This window comes from Jaculus jaculus, chromosome 5 (assembly GCF_020740685.1).
Source record: "Jaculus jaculus isolate mJacJac1 chromosome 5, mJacJac1.mat.Y.cur, whole genome shotgun sequence".
Classification (NCBI taxonomy): Eukaryota; Metazoa; Chordata; class Mammalia; order Rodentia; family Dipodidae; genus Jaculus; species Jaculus jaculus.
Window position 1 is genome coordinate 12,193,297 of NC_059106.1, and position 26,641 is coordinate 12,219,937.

Genomic DNA, 26,641 nt, shown 5'->3' on the forward strand with positions numbered 1-26,641 from the left:
CCTCTCCCATCTCCAGCCTTGGAGGACAGGAGTGAAGAGCAGAATTCAGGCAGGAAAGGAGGGGAGCTCGCCTCACCCTTTTCCCACGCACGCTTCCAGCCCTGTGCAGGCTCGGCTGGAATAGGACATTAAAATTTAGAGTTTTGACTAATATCTTGGCCCAGACATGGAAATTCCAAATTGAGACTGTTTTCCATTTCAAGTGACCACTGAACAGACTGTTTCTTAAGATTTGCAGGAAAACATGCGCTTGCCAGGGTTTTCAGCCCCGGGGCCAGTGAACCCGAATCTGGCTGGGTGAGCCCTAAAGAAGCAATATGGGACAAAAGCTGAGGTTGCCTTCCAAGTGCATTGCAAGCAGCTGGCTGCACAAAGGCCAGAGAAAGTGCTTCATTGGAACTGAGAGCGGCAGAGTTCCTGGGAAAGGAAAAAATGCAAATTTGTTTTCGGTATCGCTCATGAGCTTCCTGAGCCGAGCCCTTGGCCTGGAGTGGCTCGCACTGACGTCAGCTGAGCGCTCTATCACAGCTCCCGCCTGGCAGAAGCCCCAGGGGCAGAAAACACGCTGGCTTTGTTTCGTGGGAGATTAAAAACATTCGCTGCCTGGGCCATAATTCACAACCCCTGTTATCACTGGGGCCAGGAATACCCAAGCAAAAAAAAAATATCGCCCACATCAAAACAGAGGGGAGCTGGGCCTGGTGGCATTGACCTGTCATCTCAGTTACTTGGGAGGTTAAGGCAGAAGGATCTCAAGTTCAAGGCCTGCCTGAGCTACAGAGTGAGTTCAAGGTCAGCCTGGGCAATTCTCAAAATGAAAAGGAAACAAAAAGCTCAGCATGTAGCTCCGTGGTAGAGTATTTACCTAGTTATCAGTTACTTGTAGCGTTACTACAACAAAACACTTGATGACAAAGCAACCTAAGGAAGGAAGGTTGGCCCTAGCTCGCAGTATGAGATACAGGAAAGCGGTGTCAGGGGCTTGAAGCAGCTGGTCACATGGCATCCACAGTCAGGAAGCAGAGAGATGGACGCTGGTGCTCAGCTCACTTTCTTCTCTTCTTCTTTCATTTATTTATTTAGGAACAGACAGAGAAAGAGGCTGGTAGAGAGAGAGAATGGGTGCTCCAGGGCGTCTGGCCACTACAAATGAACTCCAGACACATGTGCCCCCTTGTGCATCTGGCTTATGTGGGTCCTGGAGAATCACACCTGGGTCCTTAGACTTCACAGATAAGTGCCTTAACTGCTAAATCATCTCTCCAGCCTCACGTCCTTTTTATACAACCAGGACCAGTTGAAGTAGATGGTGGCAATGCCAACTGTCACATGGCCTGTCCTGAGTCAGCAGAGTCTGTGAGCCTACCTTGAAATTCTGGTTCCTTCTGTCATCCAGAACAGGCCCTAGCTATGAAACCCTACTGGGAAGTCTCCTGAGGCGCAGGGTCCCTTTGGTGACTGTTATTGAGAATCTGCATGGAAGATCCAAGGGGGACCAAAGACAGCAGCTTCGTGTCCCTTTCCTCTTGTTTGACTTTGATGACTTTCCTGACGGCGCCGGTGGAAAAGAGGTGCAAAGGTTAAACAGTCTGCAGCCAGGGCAGAGGCAAGGAAGGGTAGGCGCACTGTCATTCTTTCTGGTGGTCCTCTGTGGGGACATAAGACCCTCTAAATGGGAGCCATAAGTGTGGGGTGTGCCTCAGAAGAGCCCACCTGCTCCACTTGTCCTCTGAAGCCAGGGCTCAGGAGAGCAGAGCTGGACGCCAGTGGGCAGGAAAGTGAATAGCGCTGACTTGTCGCCCTCCTTGGGCTGCTCCAGGCGCAGGTTGGAAGCTTCGCCAACGTCCTCTCAATGTTTATTTTTAAGCCCATAGATTAGTGCTGCTCAACTCTAGTGTGAGAAACCTCCTCTGCAATGGGCGGTAATTGCTAGGGAGACGAACCCTGCCGAAGCACTGAGAACAAGTGACTGTTGAGCGCTCAACCCTACGTGGGACATCTGTATCGCCCCCTCCAAGGCTCAGGGAACACTGCAGAAGAGGGGAACAGAAAGCGTGTAAGAGCCAGAAGACGAGGAGGAGTGCCATGGAGCACTGCCTTCTGGACAGGACATAGCTATGGCATCCATGACTTTACAGCAGCTATGGCCACCTGCCCAAGACCTGGTCCAGATGGATGACGGACAGGCTCACAGGCCCCCGCCCCTCCTTGAGGAACTGTTGGCAGTTAGTGGTTGCTGGGGAAGGGGAGTCCTCTTCTTAGTGACGTAGCCACTGGTAAGTTACCCATGTTCCAGTAAATAACCCCCACCCATGATCATGCAAGCAACCCTAATGAAACTCAGTGGATTACATACACATGGAAGAAAAGGAAGGCATCAAAGTAGAAGTGGGACCAGTTGAGAAGAAGGGGTTCAGCAGGATGGGGAGGGGGACAAGACAAGGCAATACATGAATATGATCAAAGTACATTGTATGGGCTGGAGAGATGGCTTAGCGGTTAAGGTGCTTGCCTACAAAGCCCAGGGATTCCTGTTCAACTCCCCAGATCCCGTGTAAGCCAGATGCACAGTGAGGCAAGCACACAAGGGCACATATGCACATAAGGGGGGGTACATGTCAGGAGTTTGATTGCAGTGGCTGGAGGCCTTGGCATGCCAATTCTCTGTCTCAGTCTCTCTCATTCTCTCTCACTCTCGCATTAAAAAATACATTATAGTAGCCTGACGTGGTGGCACACGCCTTTAATCCCAGCACTTGGGAGGCAGAGGTAGGAGGATCTCCGTGACTTCAAGGCCACCCTGAGACTACACAGTGAATTCCAGGTCAGCCTGGGCTAGAGTGAGACCCTACCTTGAAAACAAAAACAAAAACATTATAGACGTGTATCATAATTGTCAAAAAACTAAAAAATAAAAATAAATTAAAAGGGCTATAAAATTCTAGCTATGGTTGCTCCCTCCTCATGCCACCCCCTCTGTCCAAGGACCTGTCCTGCATCCTGACCCCTCGGAGGGAGTCTGGCCTCTCCCCACCTTCTCACGCATAACATGCGCTAGACCAGGTGGTGCCATTTCCCAGCGGGCTGTAGCAACGTGAGGTTGCAGATCCCAGCCATCGTCATATAAAATACAAAATAAAGGGCTGGAGAGATGGCTTAGCGGTTAAGCACTTGCCTGTGAAGCCTAAGGACCCCGGTTCAAGGCTCGGTTCCCCAGGTCCCACGTTAGCCAGATGCACAAGGGGGCGCACTCGTCTGGAGTTCGTTTGCAGAGGCTGGAAGCCCTGGCGCGCCCATTCTCTCTCTCTCTCTCTCTCTATCTGTCTTTCTCTCTGTGTCTGTCGCTCTCAAATAAATAAATAAAAATTAAAAAAAAATACAAAATAAAGTATGCCAAGCAGGGATGAAAGTCAAGATGGTATAGCAAGGGGCTGGAAAGATGCTCAGTATGTAGAACTTGTCCACATTTTTTGTGAGTTTAGGTACCCAAAGTCAACTAAAGTCTGCAAATCTTAAATGGAAACTGACAGAAATAAGCCCTACATGTTACATTTGGTGCTGTTCTGAGGAGGAGGACGAGGAGGTGGGGGAGGGGGAGGAGGAGGAGGAAGAGGAGGAAGAGGAGATCTTACACTGTCCAGCTCCACTCAACCTGGCGCATGAATCACAGTCTGGAGCAACCATACTGCCTATTGTCCATTCAGTCACCACCTTGGTGACCAGAGCAGCTGAGAGCTCTTGTGATCGTGCCCCCAAGGCAGAAGAGTTGGAGGCTGGCAATCTGAAGGCACCAGAGAGGAGCCATCTCATGCTTGCTGTAAGCAAAAAGGTGGAAAAACCTCATTTGTTGAGGTTGTTGAGATCTCTGGTAAACTATGTTAACCTCTGTCTGCCAAATGTACAAGTTAAACTTCATCATAGATATATCTCTATAGGGAAAACATGGTGTAACTAGGGTTCAGAACTACCTGCAGCTTTAGGTCCCCACTGGGGGGCTGGGTCCCTCAGAGGATGGGGGGCTACTGTGTTCTTTCTTTTAATGCCACGCAGATGTTTTTAAAGAGTAATGCTTGCTTGTCTCACTTCTTCTTCTGGGGTCTGAGGACACCCTTTAGGTTGTGTGGACTCACACCAGACTGCTTGCTCAGAGCTGGGGACTTTCCTAGGGGAAGACAGAAAGAAAAAAAAAAGCGGGGGTTGGTTTGCTGTTGTTAGTTTCATTCAATTTTTTTTTTAAATGGGGGTTGTTTGAAGAGATGGCTTAGCTGATAAGGTGCTTGCCTGCAAAACAAAAGACTCAGGTTCAATTTCCCAGGACCCACATGAGCCAGACACACAAGGTAGCACATGCATCTAGAGTTTATTTTCAGAGGCCACTCTCTCTCTCTCTTTCTCTCTCTCCCTCTGCCTCTTTCTCCATCCCTCTATCAAATAAATAAATAGAAAATTTAATATTTTTTTGATTTTTAAATTTATTTTTATTTGAGATAGAGAGGGAGAGAGAGAGAGAATGGGCGCACCAAGGCCTCTAGCCACTGCTCATGAACTCCAGGCACATGCCACCTTGTTCATCTGGCTTACATGGGACCTGGAAAATTGAACCTGGGTCCTTAGGATTCACAGGCAAGTGCTTTAACCGCTAAGCCATCTCTCCAACCCTCATTCACTCACAGTTACAATCTTCAATTTGACAATAGGTAAATGCCAGCAACCCAAGGCTCAGCAAACACTAGGAAAGAAGAGAGGGCAGAACGTAAGTCTGAGGATGGGGCGCGCCGTGGAATGCCGTCTTCTTTGACATGATGTGGCGTTCCTCTCGTGCACTCACGGCAGCTGTGATCACCCACGCAAGAGCTGCACAAGATCAGGCCTGTCAACACCACCACGGACAAGGGAGGGGCTCTCCAAGTCCCACCCTCCCTCAGGAGTTATTGGCAGTTAATGGTTGCTGGGGGAGGAGGGAAGTCATCCTCTTTAGTGGTATAGCCACTTGTCCATGCTGCAGTAAATAAGCCCTCACCCATTGGTATGCAAGCAACCCTAATTAAACTCATTCACACACACACACAAAAAAAAAGAAAAGACATGAGGACTGGGATGTAGCTCTGCCGTTAGAGGCACTTGCTTGCAAAGCCTGATGGCCCAGGTTCAATTCCCCAGTAAAGCCAGATGCACAAAGAGGTATACATGCATTTGGAGTTCATTTGCAGTAGCAAGAGGCCCTGGCCTGCCAATATACTGTCTCTCTCTTTCTCTCACAGTGTGTGTGTGTGTGTATTTAAGGCATAAAAGTAAGAAGGGAACCAGTTATGAAGAAAGGGTTTAGCAATAGTCCTTGGTGGTGCATGCCTTTAATCCCACTTGGGAGGCAGAGGTAGTAGGATCATTGTAAGTTCAAGGCTAGCCTAGGACTACAAAGTGAGTTCCAGGTCAGCTTGGGCTACAATGAGACCCTACCTCAAAAATAAAAAAATTTTTTAAGGGGCTGGAGAGATGGCTTAGCGGTTAAGCGCTTGCCTGTGAAGCTAAGGACCCCAGTTCAAGGCTCGGTTCCCCAGGTCCCACATTAGCCAGATGCACAAGGGGGCGCACGCGTCTGGAGTTCGTTTGCAGAGGCTGGAAGCCCTGGCGCGCCCATTCTCTCTCTCTCCCTCTATCTGTCTTTCTCCCTGTGTCTGTCGCTCTCAAATAAATAAATAAAAAATGAACAAAAAAAAAATTTTTTTTAAGTTAGACATAGTGGTTCACACCTTTAATCCTGGCACTTGGGAGGCAATGGTAAGAGGATCACTGAAAGTTCGAGACCACCTTGAGACTACATTGTGAATTCCAGGTCAGCTTGGGCTAGAGTGAGACCCTACCTCGAAAAACCAAAACAGCAGGGGTTTCGCAGATGTGGAGGGGGATAAAGCAAGATAACAGTGGGTTGAATATTACAGTGAAGCATATACATGTATGAACTTGTTAAGATAAGCAAAATTTTAAGTGTGTGTGTGTGTATGTGTGTGTGTGTGTGTATGGTGTTTTTTGAATTGTTAATAAATGCATACCAAGAGACCAATGAAAACTCAGCATGCTGCGCTTAGCTGGGACTTGTCAACAACACACACTCTACCTAGAGGCAGAGTTTTGGTGGCACTGAGACAAGGAAAATGGGGGGCATCTTGACATCCACCACCAATATGCTTCTGAAGAAAAGCTTCAGAATGGCTTAGCAGTTAAGGTGTTTGCCTGTGAAGTCTAAGCACCCCGGTTCAATTCCCCAGGACCCATGTAAAGCAGATGCACAAGGGAAGCATGCATCTGGAGTTCATTTGCAGTGGCTAGAGGTCCTGACATGCCCAATTGTCTCTTTCTCTCTGCCTCTTTCTTTCTTTCTCTCTCTCAAATAAATATATAAGTTAATTATTTAGAAAAAAAAGAAAAAGAAAAGCAAAATGAGGCCCAGGAGCTGGGGAGATAGTTCAGCTGTTACAGTCACATGCTTGCAAAGCCTGCTGGACCTGGGCTTTGGTTCAATTCCCCAGTGCCCACATAAAGCCAAATGCACCAAGTACCAAACTGTGCATGCATTTGTTCACTGGGCCACATTTTTAAAAAAGCTATTATGTTTGCATTAGTGGGTATGAACAATTGCTGGGTTCTGTTATTCTTCTCAAGCACTAGAAATGGAGCCCAGGGTCTTGCACGTAGTAGGCAAGCACTCTACCACTGAACCCAGGGTCTTGCACATAGTAGGCAAGCACTCTACCACTGAACCCAGGGTCTTGCACATAGTAGGCAAGCACTCTACCACTGAATCACATGCCCAGATATTTTTCTTTTTCTTTTTCTTTTTTTTTTATTTTAAGACACAGTCTCAGTTACCCAGGAAGACCTTGAACTTGTGATCCTTCTAAGTGGCTGGGATTACAAGCCTGTGCCACCAGCCCCAGCAACAGGCCTTTGGGTTCTGAGGATGGCACTAAGTCCTGCATCCAGGTAGCGTGCGCCTGAGAGGAGCCACATTGCTGATTCAAACGCAAACACCATGTCACACTGACTGATCACGACGTGAGGTTCCCTCGCCCTAGGGAAGAGGCTGAGCACCTCTGCCTGGACCCTCCCTGTGGGCCAGCATTTACCCACAGTGCTTTGAGAGCCTCGGCACTCGGTTCTTCCACAGAGCTCAGCATTTGCCCACAGTGCTTTGAGAGCCTCGGCACTCGGTTCTTCCACAGAGCTCAGCATTTGCCCACAGTGCTTTGAGAGCCTCGGCACTCGGTTCTTCCACAGAGCTCAGCTCAGCACCGGCCTGCAGCCGCTTCTACGAGCCTGCAGTCGGTTTATGTGCCTGGTCTTAGGAGGGATCCAGTGTGTCAGGAGGTGGATACAGATATGAGCAGCAGCAGAGCAAAGCCTGCCAGGTAAAGCCAGGCTCAGGACAGAGACTACAGCCTCCAGCAGCAGCCTGTAGGGGTGGACGCTCACAAGAGAAGGAGGCCAGCCTTTGAGCCACCTGAATACACACAGCAAAGTCACATACCTGCAAAGGAATTTGGCACCAAACCCGGTATGAGCAGTTTGTAGGGATCGTCCTGGAAAATGAAAACGGCTGAAGACTCATGAGGTGTCAGCAGTGACTAACCTGGTTAGCTAATGAGAGGAGTTACCCAACCTGGCATCAGGGGGACGTCAAACCTGCACCCTCGACAAGCGCTTGAAAGGCTGCTGGCTGTAAAAGGCCCAGGGTCCCTTGCTGAGAGTTCATGCTGCTGTGGCCAGGGGACCCTAAGGAGCGGGTACACCACAAGCTGTACTGTGGCCAACAGCCAGAACTGGGCTTCCCTGATCATTCTGACGCTGACCACACACCACCCCAGACCCCCCAACTCCCATCCAGAAGCTACTGTCCAACGTAGAACCCACTCAGAAGCTCAAACTCTGAACTCATTGTCCCCCTCAAAACAATTAGCAATTAAGGCATTTGCCTGCAAAGCCAAAGGACTCAGGTTCAATTCCCCAGGACCCATGTTAGTCAGATTCACAAGGGGGCACACATGTCTGGAGCTCGTCTGCGGGGCTGGAGGCCCTGACATGCCCATTATCTCTCCCTCCCTCTTTCTCTGTCAAATAAATATATAAGTAGAAATAAAATATTTTTAAAACACAACCAGAAGAATGCAGTGTGCAGACGCCCTTGACCCCCGAGACAGGGGACTCTGGATGGTGCAGTTGGCTTTTACAGTGTGTGCACACCCAGAGCCCCCCATCCACATGTGCACAGAGGTGAGAGCTAGCATTGTGGGGGGCTTGAAGAGAGCCCTGGGGTCCTGACAGTCACCACGTGACAGCAGTGTTCTGTGGGATTCTCACATTGTTATTTTTTTTGGTTTTTCGAGGTAGGGTCTCACTCTGATCCAGGCTGACCTGGAATTAACTCTGTAGTCTCAGGGTGGCCTCGAACTCATGGCTATCCTCCTACCTCTGACTTCTGAGTGCTGGGATTAAAGGCATGTGCCACCACGCCCGGCTAGGGTTCTCACTTTTTTAAGCAAAATGAAGCTCAAAAAGGAAGGTGAAGGGCTGGAGAGCTGGCTTAGCGGTTAAGAGCTTACCTACAAAGATGGGCCAGGTTCAAGGCTGGATTCCCCAGAACCCACATTAGCCAGATGCACAAGGGGATGCACGTGTCTGGAGTTTGTTTGTAGTGGCTAGAGGCCCTGGCATGCCCATTCTCTCTCTTCTCTGTCTATTTGCCTCTTTCTCTCTCTGTATGTTGCTCTCAAATAAATACATACAAAAAAGGAAGGCATATATATATATATATATATATATATATACACATATATATATGTATATATGTATATACATACATATGTATATATATAATATATGTATATATTCATATATATTGTATATATATATAATATATATTGTATATACATATATATGTGTATATGCATATATATATTATATATATACATATATATATAATACTCACCTGATCAAAAGGCTCTCTGTCCTGCTTTATTCTTATACATTGCATCAAACTCAGAAGCCAGTACATCCCAAGAGAGAAGCAGCTCCCACTGCACAGAGCCACACGAAGGCCCTTGGGGACAGAACTTTGAGGGCATTTTGAAGACTTTGATGTGTTTAGAAATTCCAAGCTTAAGAGATCAAGAGGCAATAAGACATAAACACATCCAGCATTTTATTTTCTTTTTAATAAATAATGTATTATTATTAAATATTTTATCTGTTTATTTGAGAGATAAAGAGAATATGAGCATACCAGGCCTCTCGCGGCTGCATACTCCAGACGCACGTGCCACTTTGTGTGGGTCTGGCTTTATGTGGGTACTGGGGGACTGAACTGAACCATCAGACTTTGCAAGCAAGCACCTTTTACTGGTGAGCCATGTCTCCAGCCCACACTTAAAGACTCAGGGGATCAAACTCTCCATCAAGCCAACTGGAAGCATGGCTATGTGGGGTGAATCTAACATGGGAAGAAGTGGTGATGGGTGATGGGCTTTTAACCCATTGCACACTGGGAACAAGACGCCTGGAGAAGACATAAGGCGTGTCTGTCAATCGCCCACCCGTAGAGTCATCAGCCCTCTACACCAATGGAGTGACCACCCTGGGCTTGTGCTCCCAGTCACACTACCAGGTGACAGGGTGTGGTGAGGGAGTAGCAATGGCTGACCCAGTCTAGCAGAGAACCCCTCCCTCTGTGGAGAGAGGTTACACCTCCCCACTGGCAGCGCTTGAACAAGAGACAACTAGAAAGCAAGCTGGGAGCTGCGAGCCACCTAGCTCCAATGTGACGGGTGGACTGACGACGGCCACGCCCGGCCCTGCTGTGAGTCACTGTTGAGTCTGACTTCAAAAGTGCAAAGAACGTAGAAGCTGCAGCTGGGCGTCCCTAGAGCGCCGGCCCGCGGTGCCCGGAGCACGGAGTCGGGCTCTGCGCTCCAGCAGGTCACACTTCATATGCCTCGCGTTACTAGCAGCCCAGCCAGGGCAGTGCGGGGAGGACGGCCAGAAGCTGGAAGGTGTGCGTTAGTGTGACGGCTGCTGGGTGTCCTTCTTGTCCTGATCCTTCTCTGCTGGAAAGGTGATTTGAAAACTCAAGAGAGGGCTGCAGAGATCTCTTAACAGTTAAGGTGCTTATCTGCAAAGTCAAAGGACCTGGGTTCCGTTCCCCAGGACTCACATAAACCAGATGCACAAGGGGCCGCAGGCATCAGCATTGCAGTGGCTGGAGGCCCTGGCGCACCCGTTCTCTCTCTATCTGCCCCTCTCTCTCCCTCTCTCCCTCTCCCACAAATAAAAAGAAAATATTAAAAGAAAAAGAAAAGTCAAGAGAGGTCAGGCGTGGTGGCAAGCCCTTTTAATCCCAGCCCTTGGGAGGCTGAAGTAGGAGGATGGCTGTGAGTTTGAAGCCAGCCTGGGTCCACAGACTGAGTGTCAGGTCAGCCCAGGCAAGGGGGAAACCCTACCTCAAAAAAAAAAAAAAAAAAAAATGAAGAGAAAAGAAAAGAAAGCAAAAACAAAACAAAAGGTCAGAGAGGCGGTGGACAAAAGGGAGACCTCCGTGCAGAAAGCACACATTGTTGGAACTAACCACTCACCCAAGCATCTGACAGGAGGGAAGGGCAAGGGTTTACCACAGTCCCCAGGCAGTGGCAGGACCCAGAGAACCACAGCACCCCAGCCCGCGCTGGATCCCGGGGAGTGCACACTCTGCTCTTACCTGCTGCCCCGCCCCCTCCACACCAGCCATGCTTTCTTATTCCCACGCTCTCCAGTGGGAAGCGGGTGTGGCTCACTGGGGCAGGTTGACATCAGTGCAAAACACATTCCTGGCTCTTCCACTGCTAGTGACAGGTGCTGTTTCTGAGGCTGAGTCACACCTGACCTCTCAGCAGGGCCCTGTTCACTTGTCCACACACCCATTTATCCAATGACAACACACCTCCGGATCCACCCACAGGGTGTCAGGGGGAGCTCCCTCCCTGAAGGGGCTTCGACCGCCCCTCCTGGGTAACATCGCAGGCTCCAGCACCAGAGCCACAGGAGGGCCCTTGCACGTGTCCACTCATGTCAGCCCACTGGCCTCACTGCCACCTCAGCCTCTGCCTGCATCCTTCCACTCACCAAAGGTGAACCCCAGCAATGTGCAAGCAGCAAAAGACATAACTGTGACCTCAAATCTCTTCTCAGACTGAGAATAAGTGGCCGCTGACTGCTTAGTGCTAAGTGAGAGCTTTCTATCACACCCTCCAAGGCTCAGGGTCCATTGCAGAAGAGGTGGCAGAAAGAATGTAAGAGCCAAAGGAAGGGCAGGACTCCTTACAACGTGCTCCCCCCAGACACAAAATGGCCTGAATATCCATGACCTCACAGCGCCTGACACTACCTACACGAGACCATCATAATAGGAAGAAAAGATCATGACATCAAAATAAAAGAGAGACTGATTGAGAGGGGGAGGGGATAGGATGGAGAATGGAGTTTCAAAGGGAAAAGTGGGGGGAGGGAGGGTATTACCATGGGATATTGTTTTTTTGGGTTTTGTTTTGTTTTGTTTGGTTTGGTTTGGTTTTTCGAGGTAGGGTCTCACTCTGGTCCAGGCTGACCTGGAATAAACTCTGTAGTCTCAGGGTGGCCTTGAACTCAAGGTGATCCTCCTACCTCTGCCTCCCAAGTGCTAGTGCTGGGATTAAAGGCGTGCGCCACCACGCCCAGCTCGGGATATTGTTTATAATCATGGAAGTTGTTAATAAAAATTTGAGAAAAAAAAAAAAAGAATGTGTTAGAGGATGGAGAGGATCAAGGAAGGCAACAACAGCTCAAGGCAGGTCCCCTGAGGCTGAGAACCTACAATGCAGCAGTGACAGAAGGCCTGGGTTATGGTGGGAGGTGACACTCTCCCAGCTCATCAGACTCAGGCACACACTGCCCCAACATGGGCAATGACTGCCCCAGGGCTCCCTCCTCGGATACTCAGCTGCCCAGAGAGAAGGCAAGCGTGTTCCTTACTTTTTATCTTCCCCATGAGAAAATGCCTGACAGAAGCAACTTAAGGGATGAGGGGATTTATTTTGGCTTACGGTTCTCAGGGAACAATCCGTCGCGGTGGGGAGGGCACCCTGTGCCAAGCAGCACCTGTTCGTGGTGGCAGGAGCATAAGATGGCTTGTTCCCACCTCCTGGTGGGCCAGAAAGCAGAGAGCTAGACCAGAAGGCAAGGTGGCCTATAAACCTCAAGGCTTGCCTCTGGTGGTCTACGTTCACCAGCTAGGCCTCCCAAAGTAACACCACCGGCTAGGGACCAGTGCCAAAACACATGAGCCCGTGGGGACATTTCACATCCAGACCAGAACAGCAGCAAGCATGGCCTACCACACTAGGAAAAGTGAGGCCATGTCTAGGGATATTCAAAGGCTCAAGACTGGCCTGCTTTCCTAGGGTGACAGGATCAGGAACTCCCACTGCTGGGGTATCCACAAGCCCCCGGGCAGTAACAACCACCAGTCAGCTCCTGCCAACACCCCTATGGACTGGTACCAGCTAGTGGTCAAGGCTCCTGGAGGGCATCTGGGTGCCCTCTCTGAAGACAGCCTATAGCAAACATGGCTGCCTTGCACATCTTCCCTTCCAGAAGCTCTTCTGCTCCCGGCCACATGGGACAAGTGCCAGGCCACACAGAGGGCCGGGCTCAGAAGTAGGTGCCTCCCCTTCCCAAGTGTCACAGCTCCCCAGGCTTCCCAAGATGACGAGTGACCTGGATTCACGTTGGTGAAGTAATGGCTTTCGGTCTCACCCTCTTGCCCTTTAGTCACGTTGCAACATAGTCCTGTGAGCACAGAACTGGTTCCCAGGAGCCAGCTCGGGGAATTGCGGAACCTCGCGGGCTCAGCTTACCAAACTCACGGTCACACAGTCTGTCCTGCCGCCACCCAAGGCCTAGCAACTGAGGCCTGGGAAGAGAGTTAGGCCCGTGGCCAATTCCAAGCCCTCCCCTGGCCGTGTGACTTGGGCACATGGCTTGCCTTCTGGTCCCTTCTGCATTGAAACATTGCCAATAATGACGTGAGGTATGGGAAGGGCTGTGTGCAATTACATGTGTGTAATGTAGTGTGTATGGTGTATGTACCCGTGTGTGCCCATGCGGGGCCCTGTGTGCTGGACTGCCACAGGCTGCAGCAGCTGCGGTGGCCAGAGGGGACTGTTGGGTGCTTTGCTCCATTGCTTTCTACCCATTCTTACTTGAGCCCGATTCTCTTACTGATCCCAGCTGCTGGTTGGCTATTCTGTGAGGACTGAGCTTTTAGATGTGTGTGGCCATGCCCAGCTATTTTTATGGGCACTCGGGATCTTTCTTTCTCTCTCTTTTTAATATAGTTATTTGCTTACTTGAGACACACAGAGAGAAAGAGAGAGAGAGAGAGAGAGAGGATGGGCACGCCAAGGCCTCCTCCACCGCACACGAACTCCAGATGCATGTGCTACTTTGTGCATCTGGCTTTATGCAGGTCCTGGGGAATTGAACCCATCACAGCAGGCTTTGCAAGCAAGCGCCTTTAAGCACTGAGCCATCTCTCCAGCCCCTCTCTTTTTTGGTATGTGTGTCTGTGTGGTGTACATGCATGTGTGTATGCATGTTTATATGTGTGTGGTTGCACATGTGTGTGAGTGTGCACACATGCATGTGGAGGCTAGAAGTCAATGCTGCATGCCTTCCTCGATGGCCCTGCGCCTCATTTATTGAGCCAGACTCACCAACTCTGCTGTTTTAGCTAGCCAGCTTGCCCCAGGGAGCCCCTGTCACCGCCTCCGAGGCGTGGGGATTATACCCAGGCTGCTGTGCTGGCACACACTTACGTGGGTGTCAGGGATCCAGATGCAAATCCTCACACTTACATGGCAAGTTTTACCAACTAAGCCCTCTCCCCGGCCCCACAAGTCTCTTTTCTTTTCTTTTTTTTTTTTTAATTGGTTGTTCGAGGTAAGGTCTCTCTGATCCATGCTGACCTGGAATTAACTATGTAGTCTCAGGGTGGCCTCGAACTCATGGAGATCCACCTACCTCTGCCTCCTGAGTGCTGGGATTAAAGGCGTGTGTCACCACGCCCGGCTCACAATTCTTTTTTCTAGAGACAGTCTCACCCTGTAGCCCAGGCTCGCCTCAAATTCATGATTCTCCACCTCAGACTCCCTGTTTCTGGGATTATAGGCATTCCCTGTCATGCCCAGCTACCATGCCTTTGTGGCTTCCAAAATCTACAGAAAAACGGGAAGAATTCCTGAGCTTTTGAATCTCTGCTTCTCAGATCATGGGGCGGGGGGTGGGGGTCTTCCTACTCACATAAACCCAATGTCTTCAAAACCCTCTTTTCAGAAGAAATTTTCATTTTTCCATTTTATCCACCAAAAGAGGGCCAAGGGCTAGGGAAATTGCTTAGTGGTTAAGGTGCTTGCCTGCAAAGCCAAAAGACCCAGGTTCAATTCCCTAGGACCCATGTAAGCCAGATGTACAAGGTGACACATGTGTCTAGAATTCGTTTGCAGTGGCTGGAGGCCCTGCATGCTCATTGTCTCTCTGACTCTCTCAAATAAATAAAGTATTAAAAAAAAAAAAAAAGAGGTCCTACTCTTCCTTTGGCTCTTACATTCTTTCTGCCACCTCTTCCACAGTGGACCCTGAGCCTTGGAAGATGTGATAGAGATATTGCAGTGCTGAGCACTCCTCTGTCACTTCTCAGCACTATGGCGCCTTCTGAGTCATCCTAAGATCACTGCCAGGTCCTCCCCAACCCCAGAGCAGGGCCCTGCTTACATTGCCCAGATCATCTCTCTCCAATACCTCAGAGCAGTGTCTTCCTCCCCAACACCCCCTCAGGACCTCTGTGCGTGCCCCCCCAGAAGGCTGGCCCCTAAGTGTGGCCAGTGTCGTCCTCTCTGGGCCTCCATGTGAAGCTGAGCCTCCCTCCTACCCATTCCTCTAGCTGCTCTCTCACATCTTTTATCTGTTTCTATTACCTTCGTAACATATGTCCAAAAGGATTGTTCCTTAATTTTATGTTGACTAGCTTTCCTACACATACCATGAAGACACCACCAAAAGCTAGGGAAAGAGCTCAATGGCACACGCATGAGACCTGAGTGTGGATGTCTAGTATCCACATAAATGCCGGGAAGGTGTGGCAATCCCAGAACTCAGGAAGTGGAGACAGGGGATCCTGGTTAGCTAGACCAGCCAAATCAGCGAGCTCGGTTCAAGGGAGAGATGCTGTCTCGGTAAATAAGGTGGAGCATGAAGGAAGCCACCCAACATCCATGCACACAAGTGCAACAAACATATGGAAAGGCATATACAAATGCACACAAACCATATACATATGCAAACAAAAAAAAGGCAAGACAAGCCAGGCGTGGTGGTGCACACCTTTAATCCCAGCACTCAGAAGACAGAGAGGTAGGAGGATCGCCATGAGTTCGAGGCCACCCTGAGACTACATAGCGAATCCCAGTTCAGCCTGGGCAAGAGTGACACCCTACCTCAAAAAACAACAACAATAAAAAAAAGCAAGACTACTGTGTCAAAGGGTTATTGTTGGGCCTGAGGCGATGGCTCCATGGGTAATAGCACTTGCCATGCAAGCATGAGGGCCTCAGAGAACGCAAGTTCAATCCCCACCACCCACATCAAAAGCTGCAGGTGGCCATGCACTGTATAATCCCAGTCGTGAGGAGAACCGAGGCAGGAGAACTGTTGGGCTTGGTGGTCAGCCAGTCTGACTGTAAAAACAACAACCCGAGTTCAGCAAGAAACTCCATCTCAAGGAACAAGGAGAGTGGTGGGGGAGGGTACCCACTGTTCTCCTCTGCCCTCCACATGTGTGCTCACAGGACACATGCATGTGCACATGTACTTGTGCATAAACTATACATACACATACCACACCATATCACATACTCTACACATGCCAGAAAAGAGAGGGTTATTGTTGACATGCCCCAAACATTTTTTATTGTTTTTTTTTAATTTTTATTAACATTTTCCATGATTATAAAATATATCCCATGGTAATTCCCTCCCTCCCCAAGTTTTTTTTTTTTTTTAATTTAAGAGAGAGTGAGAAACAGAGAGAGAGAAAGCTCCCAAAACTTTGAACAAACCCAGTAGACCACCCACTATCACCAATAATCAATGTCCATGGCATGGCCAGAATGAGGCCCTCTCCACATAGCCAAGGCCTCCCGGGGCAGAGCGAGGACGAGCCCAGAAAGAAAGAAAGTGGGTGTCTTCCACCTCCAGCCTCCTTCCCCTCCCCTGCCTGCAAGAGTTGGTGACAGGCACAACTGGCCCCGGTCCTCTGCCACCCAGAGCCCACGGCAGGAGAGTGCCTTCTCCCTTTCTTGGCCTCTCCCCCAGGCCCGGCTAGCTTTCCAGTTTCCCCACCTGAAAGACAGGACAAAGACTGCTTTGTCACCCCACCTACTTCTCACGGGTGTTATGAAACAACTGTTTGCTTGGAAAACACTTTGAGCAACTTGGGGAAAGGTGCTTGTGGCTCAGATGACTACATTTGATCCAGGCTAGGAAGGGTTGGGCCAGCCAGTCATGAGGTCACCACCGCCTGCCCCAGGGGCAGGGCAGCAGCTTCTCTGATGTCACCAAATCCATTGCCCCAGCTGTGGTCCCAGAATCTACCCACAAGCTGTGTGTGTGTTCCTGCATTCACAGAAAGCAAGCTTCTGAGGGCAGGATGGTGAGCCCCAATATCTAGCCTTCCCTGCTGTCAGGGAGAAGAGCTGCAGACCGGCTGCAGTCACCTTCCAGTACTCTTGCCACACAGGAGGGACTGCCCATCTGTGCCAGTCTCACCCTGCAGAGATCTGGAAACAAAGGCAAACTGGCCCTGGCTAGGAGCCTGAGGCAGGTAAATGTAACTCACAGGCACGCAGGGGTCCCTCGCAGCTCCAGGTCTCAGCCCAAACAGCAGCAGCAGTGGCCACCTCAATGCCAAGTCAACCGTGCTCTGCCCCCAAGAGGATGGAGCTTGGGCATGAGCTGTGCACGCTCCAGGGCTGCCTGGCACACTCAGAGGAGGGCTGGGGGCTAGCAGAGTGGGGGCTAAGGGGCACATCGGCCGCTCCATCCTTGTGGTTGCTTCAACATAAAACAAAACACACCCCCCCTCAAGGTGACTAAGCAGCTTGAAAACAGAGCCCGCTGCTGAAGGTGGTGTGGGCAGAGGTCTGCAGGCAGGGAAAACCCGCACGTGGGTATTTCATCCCAACTCCCGCATGGGAAGCACTGGTGATCGGGCCAGTCTGTTACTAACTACGTCCACTTTCAAATGAAGAGGACAGGGATCTTTCTAAAGATGAGTCAAGAGGGGAAAAGTCCTCAACTGTTAGGAAAGTAGAGGGGCGTCTCCTCAGGGTGCCTGTGGCATTGCCATCGCCTGACAATGGAAAACAGAAGCACAGCCAACTTCCAGTCAACACCTCATGGCAGCTCTCCTGGCCCAGTGTTCCTCCAAGTCGGCGCCTGGACCACAGGCAAACCACAACCAGTAGGCAGCCTTGCCCCCTGGTGCAGCCTGAGCTGGCTTCTAAGCCTGGCCGAGCACCACATCCTGCACAGTGGTGGTCACCAACATCTGGTGTCACCTTCAAATGCCAGGCAGCCTCCCGGTGGAAACACAGCAACGGTTTTTTCCCTCATCAAAGGAAATGGCTCCGGACAGATGACCGCAGTCAAAGGACTTCATCCTGGTACCTCCAGCAGCAGGCTGTGTTGTTAATTAAAACACAGAGAATGCCACAACCCACACGCAAACACCCAGAAGCCCCAAATACTCACCAAGTGACACCGAAGTGCACCAGCGGAGCAGGGAGGCCACGGTGCCAGTTCCAGCTCAGACAGACTCCTGCACATGCCCGTCTTCCCTGCCTGTGTGGCTGGTGGAGGCACTATAGGTGCCCACAGTTGTGTGGGGCTCTGACCCCATGTCTTCTGGACCATCAGCTCCTCCTCCCACTTGCCTTGAGCTCACCCAAAGGGAGACATCCGGAGCCCATTATTCAGGCTATTCAGGATTTCCCATCCTTTTTAATATCTTATTTATTTATTTGAGAGAGAGAAAGAGAAGAAGAAGCACACCAGGACCTCTAGCTACTACAGATAAACTCCAAATGCATGCACCACCTGATGCATCTGGCTTATGCGGGTACTGGGGAATCGAGTCTGGGACCTTAGGCTTCGCAGGCAAGTGTTTTCACTGCTAAGACATCTCTCAAGCCCTCCCATCTTTTTTGAAAACACTTATTTTGTATTCTTTCTTCCAGGAAAGCTGACCTGTTTTGGAAAATGTAGGAAAGGAAATTTTTTTTAAATGTGAGTCAGAGGGAATACATGTCTGGTACTGAAAACCTAATCAAAAGTCTATGGCAGAGGAGGTCATGAGCCCTAGGGATATAAAGCCTGCTCTTGTCTGGATAAATGTATATATTATTCTCACCAAATTGCCCTGAAAGCACTATGCTTAATGTTCATATTCATGTTTTAATGCTAATCTCACTTCTGGTTAGAGAAGCTTCTGTTTTCAGATGGTGATGACCACTGGGATGACCCAAAAGGCCACATAGTGCTGACAAGAAGGGACAAAGGAGTGTCCAGCACTGAAACATCTCACACCCTCCAAAGCTCAGGGCCCACTGCGGAAGAAGTGGTAGAAAGAATGTAAGAGCCAAAGGAAGGGCACCCCTCCTTCCATACAACTCCCAAGACAGAATTTGGCCTCAGTATCCAAGACCTCACAGTACCTAGCAAGACCCACGCAGGACCCTCATAGTAGGAGAAAAAGATGATGACATCAAATTAAAAGAGACTAATGGAGAAAGGGAGGGGATATGATGGAGAGCAGAGTGATGAAGGGGAAAGTAGGGGAGGGGAGGGAAATACCATGGCTTGTTATCTGTAAGTGTGAAGTTGTCAATAAAAGACACACACACACACACACACACACACACACACACACACACACATATTTTAATGTGAGTTCACTTACTGAGTCTTTTCTGATCACCAGAAACAGTGTGCAGAGGGCAGGAGCAGTCTCAGGCAAGCTATGCACACAGAATGAAAGCAAGAGCTCGTCATATAATCCCTTTGTACAAGCCATCTGCAGGAAGGCTGATTTAGCAAGGGGATGGCATCAAGGGACTCAGGCAGAATCTACCCATCCTCCAAAAAAGTTTGTTTGGTTTGAGATAGGGCCTATCAATAGATATAGCCAGACTGACCTCAAACTCATTGTCAGTCCTCTTACCTCTGTCTCCCAAGCACTGGGATAATACCACACCCATCTCAAAAAAAAAAAAAAAATGTTTTTAGCCAGGCGTGGTGACACACGCCTTTAATCCCAGCACTTGGGAGGCAGAGGTAGAAGGATCGCCATGAGTTCGAGGCCACCCTGAGACTCCATAGTGAGTTCCAGGTCAGCCTGAGCTAGAGTGAGACCCTACCTCGAAAAACCAATAATAACAACAACAACAACAACAACAAAACAATCAATCATAAACAAATGCATGAATTGATCAGTTTAGCCAAGAAAGATGGCTGAAAATGAAGCTAGGAAGCTGATGAGCAGGAACAAAGAATTCTGAACACAGCCATGGTTGGGCTTTCCTCAGACATTATGTTACTCACTCTCCCTGTCCCCATGCGGCCACTACTGAGGCAAGGCTCTGAGTGGACACCTCAGCCTTCAAGAGCACTTCCAGCTCCTGTTCTCACTGCAGTCTGTGCCAGTCACTCCTGCATCACCATGGGCGTCATTGTCAGCAGAGGCCATTGGCAAGATGTGTGGTCCAAACCCATCACCTCCCACTACCAGCTGTCTCATGAGATGGAGCATATGATTGGCACATCTTTTGGTTTATTTGTTTTTGTGACAGTCTTACTATGTAGCTCAGGCTAGCCTCCAACTTGAGATTCTCCTGCCTCAGCCTCCTAAGCCCTGGAGTTACAGATGTGCACTAGCCACTTCCGGTACCAGGTGGTTCGTTTTGAAACCAATGCTGCACACACGTCCCTGTTCCGAGCCCCTGTAGCTTCCTTCAGTCGCTGGGCCCGGGCCGGGAAGCGGTCTTCATACCTCCCACAAGCACAAAGACACCGCACGAGTGCTCAAGGAGGGGTTCTGCCGCAGCCCGTGTGGACAAAGGGAACGTCGCAAAGAGACAGGGCAGCTGGGCAATTCAGGAGTAGAGTTCGCACCAGACTTTTCGGTGCTGGCCCTGGGTCCTGGGTCCAAGTAGGGGCTGAAACCACCACCCAGTTTTCAGAGCAATGGCCCAACGGCTGGTTCTGCCTTGAGATTTCCCAGGCACAGAGCTTGAAGAGCTGGCCTCTGGGGCTGGAGAAATGGCTCAGTGGTTAAGTGCTTGCCTGTGAAGCCTAAGGACCCCGGTTCAAGGCTCGATTCCTCAGGACCCGGGTTGACCAGATGCATAAGGGGGCGCACGCATCTGGAGTTCGTTTGCAGTGGCTGGAGGCCCTGGCACGCCCATTCTCTCTCTTGCTCTCTGTCTTTCTCTCTCTGTCGCTCTCAAATAAATAAAAATAAACAAACAAAAAATAGGTAGCTATTAAAAAAAAAAAGATCTGGCCTCTGAACATGCCTCCCTTTCCCCTGCCTTCCCCTGTGCTCCTCAAGCCCCCAGGAGACAAGCCAGCCAAGGAAAACCGACGACAGAGAAGAAGAGACCTGGGCCGGGGGGGGGGGGGGGCCCTTCCTGCGTGCCTCGCCTGGCCTAAGGCTGCCCCTGCCCTCCGCGCCTTGTGAGGTTTCATGCTGGTCACGGGCACATGCATTGGAAATGTCTGTTGGCTTGTTTTGCTCTTGGTCTGGATTCTGGGACCGTTAGAGAAAATCACAAGGTCCTTTCTTCCCGAGACCCCTAGTCTGCCAGGCAAACAACCAGTACAGGCTGCTAGTCTCAAAGCCTAGACCATTGACCTGGCTTCTCACTTCTTCCAAGTCAGGAGAGGAAAACAGGCCTCCAAGAAACCCAGTTTCTCTCTTTTGGTCTAATCATTTCTGGTTCTATAGGGTAGAAGTTTGCCAGAGAGCACATGCAGTCATTTCTAAGAGAAATAGAAGCGGGGGCTTGGGAGCTGGCTCCGTCATAAAGTGCTTGCTGTGCACGTGTGAAGACCTGAGTTAGGATTTCCAGAACCAGAGCAAATGTAAGGTGTGGTAGTTTGGAGAGACAGAAGCAAGCTGGCTAGTTAGTCTTGCCAAATTGGTGAGCTCTGGGTTCAGCGAGAGACCTTGTCTCAGTGAAAACAACTGGAGAGCAATCGAGGAAGACACTCAGCATTGGCATCTGCCTTCCACGTCACATACACAAAAAAAAACCAGGCACACACACATCAGAAAAGTGAGGAATGGGCTAGAGAGATGGCTTAGTGGTTAAAGACACTTGTCTGCAAAGCCTGATAGTGGGTTTGATTCCTTAGTGCCCATGTAAAACCAGATGCACAAAGTGGGAGGCGCTTGCATGTCCATTCTCATTCCCTATCCTTGCAAATATTTTTTTAAATATGGGGCTAGATAGACAGTTTAGCAGCTAAGGTGCTTGTCTGCAAAGCCAAAGGACCCAGGTTCAATTCCCCAGGACCCAAGTAAGCCAGATGCACAAGGTGCCGCATGGATGTGCAGTTCATTTGCAATGGCTGGAGGTTCTGGCATGACTTTCTCTCTCTCTCTCTCTCTCTCTCTCTCTCTGTCTCTGTCTCCTTCTGCTTGCAAATAAATAAATAAATGTGTGCACTTCAGAGAACCATATATATAGGTAGGAAAATCACTGTGAGTTTGAGGCCACCCTGAGACTACATAGTGAATTCCAGGTCAGCCCGGGATAGAGTGAGGCCCTAGCTCAAAAAAAATTTTTTTTTTTTTCATTTTAAGCCAGGCATGGTGGCACACACCTTTAATCCCAGCACTTGGGAGACAGAGGTATGAAGATCACTGTGAGTTTGAAACTAGTCTAGGACTACAGAATGAGGTCCAGGTTAGCCTGGGGTGGAGTGAGACCCCACCAAAAGAAACAAAAGCAAGATGGGCGTGGTGGTGCACATCTTTAATCCCAACACTCAGGAGGCAGAGGTAGGTGGATCACCATCGTGAGTTCAAGGCCACCCTGAGACTACATAATGAATTCCAGGTCAGCCTGAGCTAGAGTGAGCCTCTACCTCGAAAAATCAAAAAAAAAGAAGAAGAAGAAGAAGAAGAAGAAGAAGAAGAAACAAAAACAGTATGTATGAATGAACTTGGAAAGCATCATTTTTATTCATTCATTTATTTATTATTTGAGAGAGAGAGAATGGGCATGCCAGGGCCCCTAGCCACTGCAAACAAACTCCAGACACATGTGCCACCTTCTGCATCTGGCTTATGTGGGCACTGGGGAATCGAACCTGTGTCCTTAGGTTTCGTAGGCAAGTACCTTGACCAGGCATCTCTCCAGCCAAAAGCATCATTCCTTTTGGGGGGGGGACATTTTTATTTTTTATTGACAATTTCCATAATGGTAAACAATATCCCATAGTAATTCCCTCCCTCCTCCTCCCCTACTTTTCCCTTTGAAACTCCACTCTCCATCATATCATATCATCAATCAGTCTCTCTTTTATTTTGATGTCATGATCTTTTCTTCCTATTATGATGGTCTTGTATAGGCAGTGTCAGGCACTGTGAGGTCATGGATATCCAGGCCATTTTGTGTCTGGGGGGAGCACGTTGTAAGGAGCCCTACCCTTCCTTTGGCTCTTACATTCTTTCTGCCACCTCTTCCGCAATGGACCCTGAGCCTTGGGAGGTGTGATAGAGATATTGCAGTGCTGAGCACTCCGGTCACTTCTTCTCAGCACTATGGTGCCTTCTGAGTCATCTCAAGGTCACTACCATCTGAAAAGAGAAGGTTCTCTAACCAAAAGTGAGAGTGGCATTAATATATGGGTATGACCATAAATGAAAAGAGGTGCCAAAAGCATCATTCTTAATGAGACCCACTGTTTCTTGGTCACGCAGAGCAAATGATGACAGCCTGACTGTCACACCTTCCACCCCCTGATAGGAAGTCCTTCGGGGTTGCAATGAGCCAGGACACCTGAAGTTCAGGTCTGCCCCTGAGTACCTCGTCCACCCCACACCAGAAAATACCCAGACTCAGCTCCCAGCTCCCAGAGCATCGAGATGCACCCCTGGGGACAGCTCTCCAAAGGCTATTTGGCCCCAGCGTGTCATAGGACCTTTTTTTTAAAGTTACATTTTAACTGACAAAGTTAGACAACAGCTATGACTTAAAGTGTTCTAAAACTGGCAGCAGAAAAATGAACTGAGGAATTATGGGGAAAACCACTCTGTGAAGACACTGTATTTTGCACAAGTTCTGTTGGTTTGGTTCTTTTTTTCTTTCATTCCTCTCTCTCTCTCCCTTTCTGTGTGTGTGTGTGTGTGTGTGTGTGTGTGTGTGTGTGTGTGTGCGCGCGCACGCACACACACACACGCGCACATGCATGTGTTCAAATGGTAGAAAATATTTTCCAGATACACTGTGCTGGCATTCCCAAGCACATTTTTATGCCAAGGTTTTAAAAAGCAGCTGCAGACAGGGCTGACTGAAAGGCAGCTGTCTAGCTTCCACAGTTGCTCTGGTCCCTCCTTTGTCACCAAGACACAGACATCCTCCTAAGCTTCCAACCTTCTGCGTCTGAGGCCTGGCAGCTGCAAGGCTACTCGCCTCTTATTCACATCACTCAAGGCGTAATGGCTGCTAGTGCTAGTGGTCCAGGAAAATCCTTGCACCCCAAACCCTAGGTTCATTTCTAATTTTAATCAAAGAATTAAATTTTTTAAAAAAAGACTGAGGGGCTGGAGAGATGCTTAGTGGTTAAGATATTTGCCTGCAAAGCCAGAGGATCCCAGTTCAACTCTCCAGAACCCATGTAAACCAGATGCACAAGGGGGCGCATGCATCTGGAGTTTGTTTGCAGTGGCATTATTGAGGGAAGCACAGAGCCAAGGAAAGGCACCAACATGGCTAGAGATACAACATGGAGGAAAAACACTGGAAAGAAAAGAGTGAAAATAAAGTTTAAGGAGCTCCTGCTTGAAAGAGAGAGAGAGGAAGAATATGGACATGCCAGTCTCCTGCCACTGCAAATGAACTCCAGACTCCTGTGCCACTTTGTGCATCTGGCTTTACCTAGGTACTGGGAAATTGAGCCCGAGATGTCAGGCTTTACAAGCAAATGACTTTAACCACTAAGCCATCTCTCCAGCGCAACACGACACTCTTGAATGGAACCAAGACTCCCTGGTCCCCTGCACCCAAACCTCCCCAGGTCTCTCCCGTTTCCACCCAGTGAACAGCCCCCCAGCTTCACACTGGGGTGTTGCCTCATCATACCCCTTGCACGCCCTAGGGCACCCAGCACCCCATGCACACACTGATGTTCTTGCTGACCTGGAGTACGACACCACTTACCTCTGTCCCCCAACACAGGCGTGGTGAAGACAGTCATAAGGTGCTCGGTGGCCCTCCTGGGAGTGACTCATTGTTTCATCTCAGGAAGGCCCTCTGAAGAGGAAACACCAGGTGTCACTCACGGGCTGAGCCCGGGCACCTGCCCCCGGGCCAGCTGAGTCAGCGGAGAAGGATCTCCCACCTGCACACGGCCAGGACCAGCCAGCCTGGGCCTCGCTCAAGGTCAGAGCTGGCCCAGAGGACAGCATGCCTCCCCCGTCAAGGGAACCAAGAGGCCTTGGCAGCTTGTGTGGAGGAAGCAGTTCTGAGTCTGGGAACTGGGCCCCGTGGCCATTCATGTGGCTCAAGAAGCCTTCAGATAACGCTGCCAACATCATCAAGGCAATGTTTCCTGGTCATTGTTTAGGGAAAATGCTTTTCTCACAGTAAATTCCTCGCAAGCCGCAGCCCCTCTCCTTCCTGTCCCCGCAGCCCGTGGCAGGCGAGCTGGAAGGGGAGCCAGCGACCCGGGCCCGAGGTCCAGGGGAGGAGTGGGCGGTGAGACGCAGGCCGGGGCGAAGGCAGAGATGGGGTCCCTCCGTCCAGCCGGTACTGGAGCGCGCTGTGTAGCTCCGGTTGGCCTCGCTCGGTCCGGCTTCAGCCTCCTGAGTGCTGGGGTCACGGGCACGAGCCACGGGAGCAGGGAAGCGGCGGAAGGGCCTGGAACAAGGAGGGCGATCGAGGGTCCTGCACGTGGGGAAGCTTGCGATGCAGGAGGGCGGAGAAGGGAAGGGCCCCTCTGACCCCCACCACCACCACTCCTGGCCCATCCAGGGGGATTTCTGACACTGCAGCTTGGGAGCAAACACAGAATGTCTTTAAGCTGCAACCCAAGGTCAGGTTCCTCCGTGGGCGGCAGGGAGGCCGGTGCTCCTGCCCCCTGGGCGCCTTCGCGCTCGCGCTCCCTCCCCTCTGCCCTCTGCCCACTCCCCGCTGCTGGTGCCTCGCCCACAGCGCGGGCCCGAGGGTGCCCGGCGCTTCTGCTCTCTCTCTCAGTCACGAGTTCTTACAAGCAGGGTCCCCTGCTGCTGCCCGGGACCCCACAGTCACTGCAACACAGAATGACAAAACTGCAACAAGCCCGGGGAAAGGCGGGAGTCTGAGGGCGGGAAAGAGGGCAGAAGTGGGCAGTTAAAGGTTAGCTCCAGGCCAGGATCCCGGACAGCAGCAGGCCAGGGCGGTGAGGAGACATTGCTCTGTACTGCGGTGGAAGAGGGTGGGTGGAAGCCACACTGGAGAGCGTTTGCAGAAGGACCCTTTCCTCCAGGTCTCGCAGTGCCATCAAGTGGCTAGACAAGAAATTGCAGGTCGCTGACCTAGAGGCGCAGGAGGAATGATGCTCCACAGAGTGGTTGGTCTCCAGGGACCAAGGGCCAGCCCCGGGCCTCATGAGGCCCCATGGTCAAATGTCACTCCCAAAGCAGTCCCTGCAGGGACGTGTGTAAGCGCTGGCCGGCATGAGGACTGTCTGTGAGCCACTTCATGCAGCATGAAGACACCCCGGAAGCATCAGAACAAAGGCTACCAGCTTAGCTGGACATGGTGGTTCATGCCAGAACTCAGAAGGCAGAGGCATGAGGATAAAGAGCCCAGGTTCAAGGCCAACCCGGGCTACACAGTAAGCTCAAAGGCTAGCCTAAACCACATAGTAAAACCCTGTCTCAAAAACGGAGGAGCCAGGCGTGGTGGCACAAGCCTTTAATCCCAGCACTCAAGAGAGGCAGAAGTAGGAGGCTTCCTGTGAGTTCAAGGCCAGCCTGGGCTAGACCCCACCTCAGAAAAAGAAAAAAAAAAAAACGGGCATGGTGGCGCACACCTTTAATCCCAGTACTCCAAAGGCAGAAGTGGGGGGATTGCCATGAGTTCGAGGCTACCCTGAGACAACATAGTGAATTCCAGGTCAGCATTGGCTAGAGCAAAACCCTACCTCAAAAAAAAAAAAAAGGTAAATAAATAAGGGGAAGAGAGCTGAAGAGATGGCTCAGTCAGTAGAGTTTATCTTGCAAGCATGAAGAACTAAGTTCAATCCCCAGAACCCA

At 50.3% G+C, this 26,641-nt stretch overlaps 1 long non-coding RNA gene across 1 annotated transcript; it reads right to left on the reverse strand.

Moving 5' to 3' along the window:
• Nucleotides 1-9,179: 9,179 nt before the first annotated feature.
• On the reverse strand, nt 9,180-25,112 carry LOC123460903. The gene is made up of 3 exons (XR_006637275.1): nt 24,745-25,112; nt 24,564-24,656; nt 9,180-10,097 (listed from the first exon to the last, which is right to left on the reverse strand). It is a non-coding gene; the product is annotated as an uncharacterized LOC123460903 (long non-coding RNA).
• Nucleotides 25,113-26,641: the final 1,529 nt, after the last annotated feature.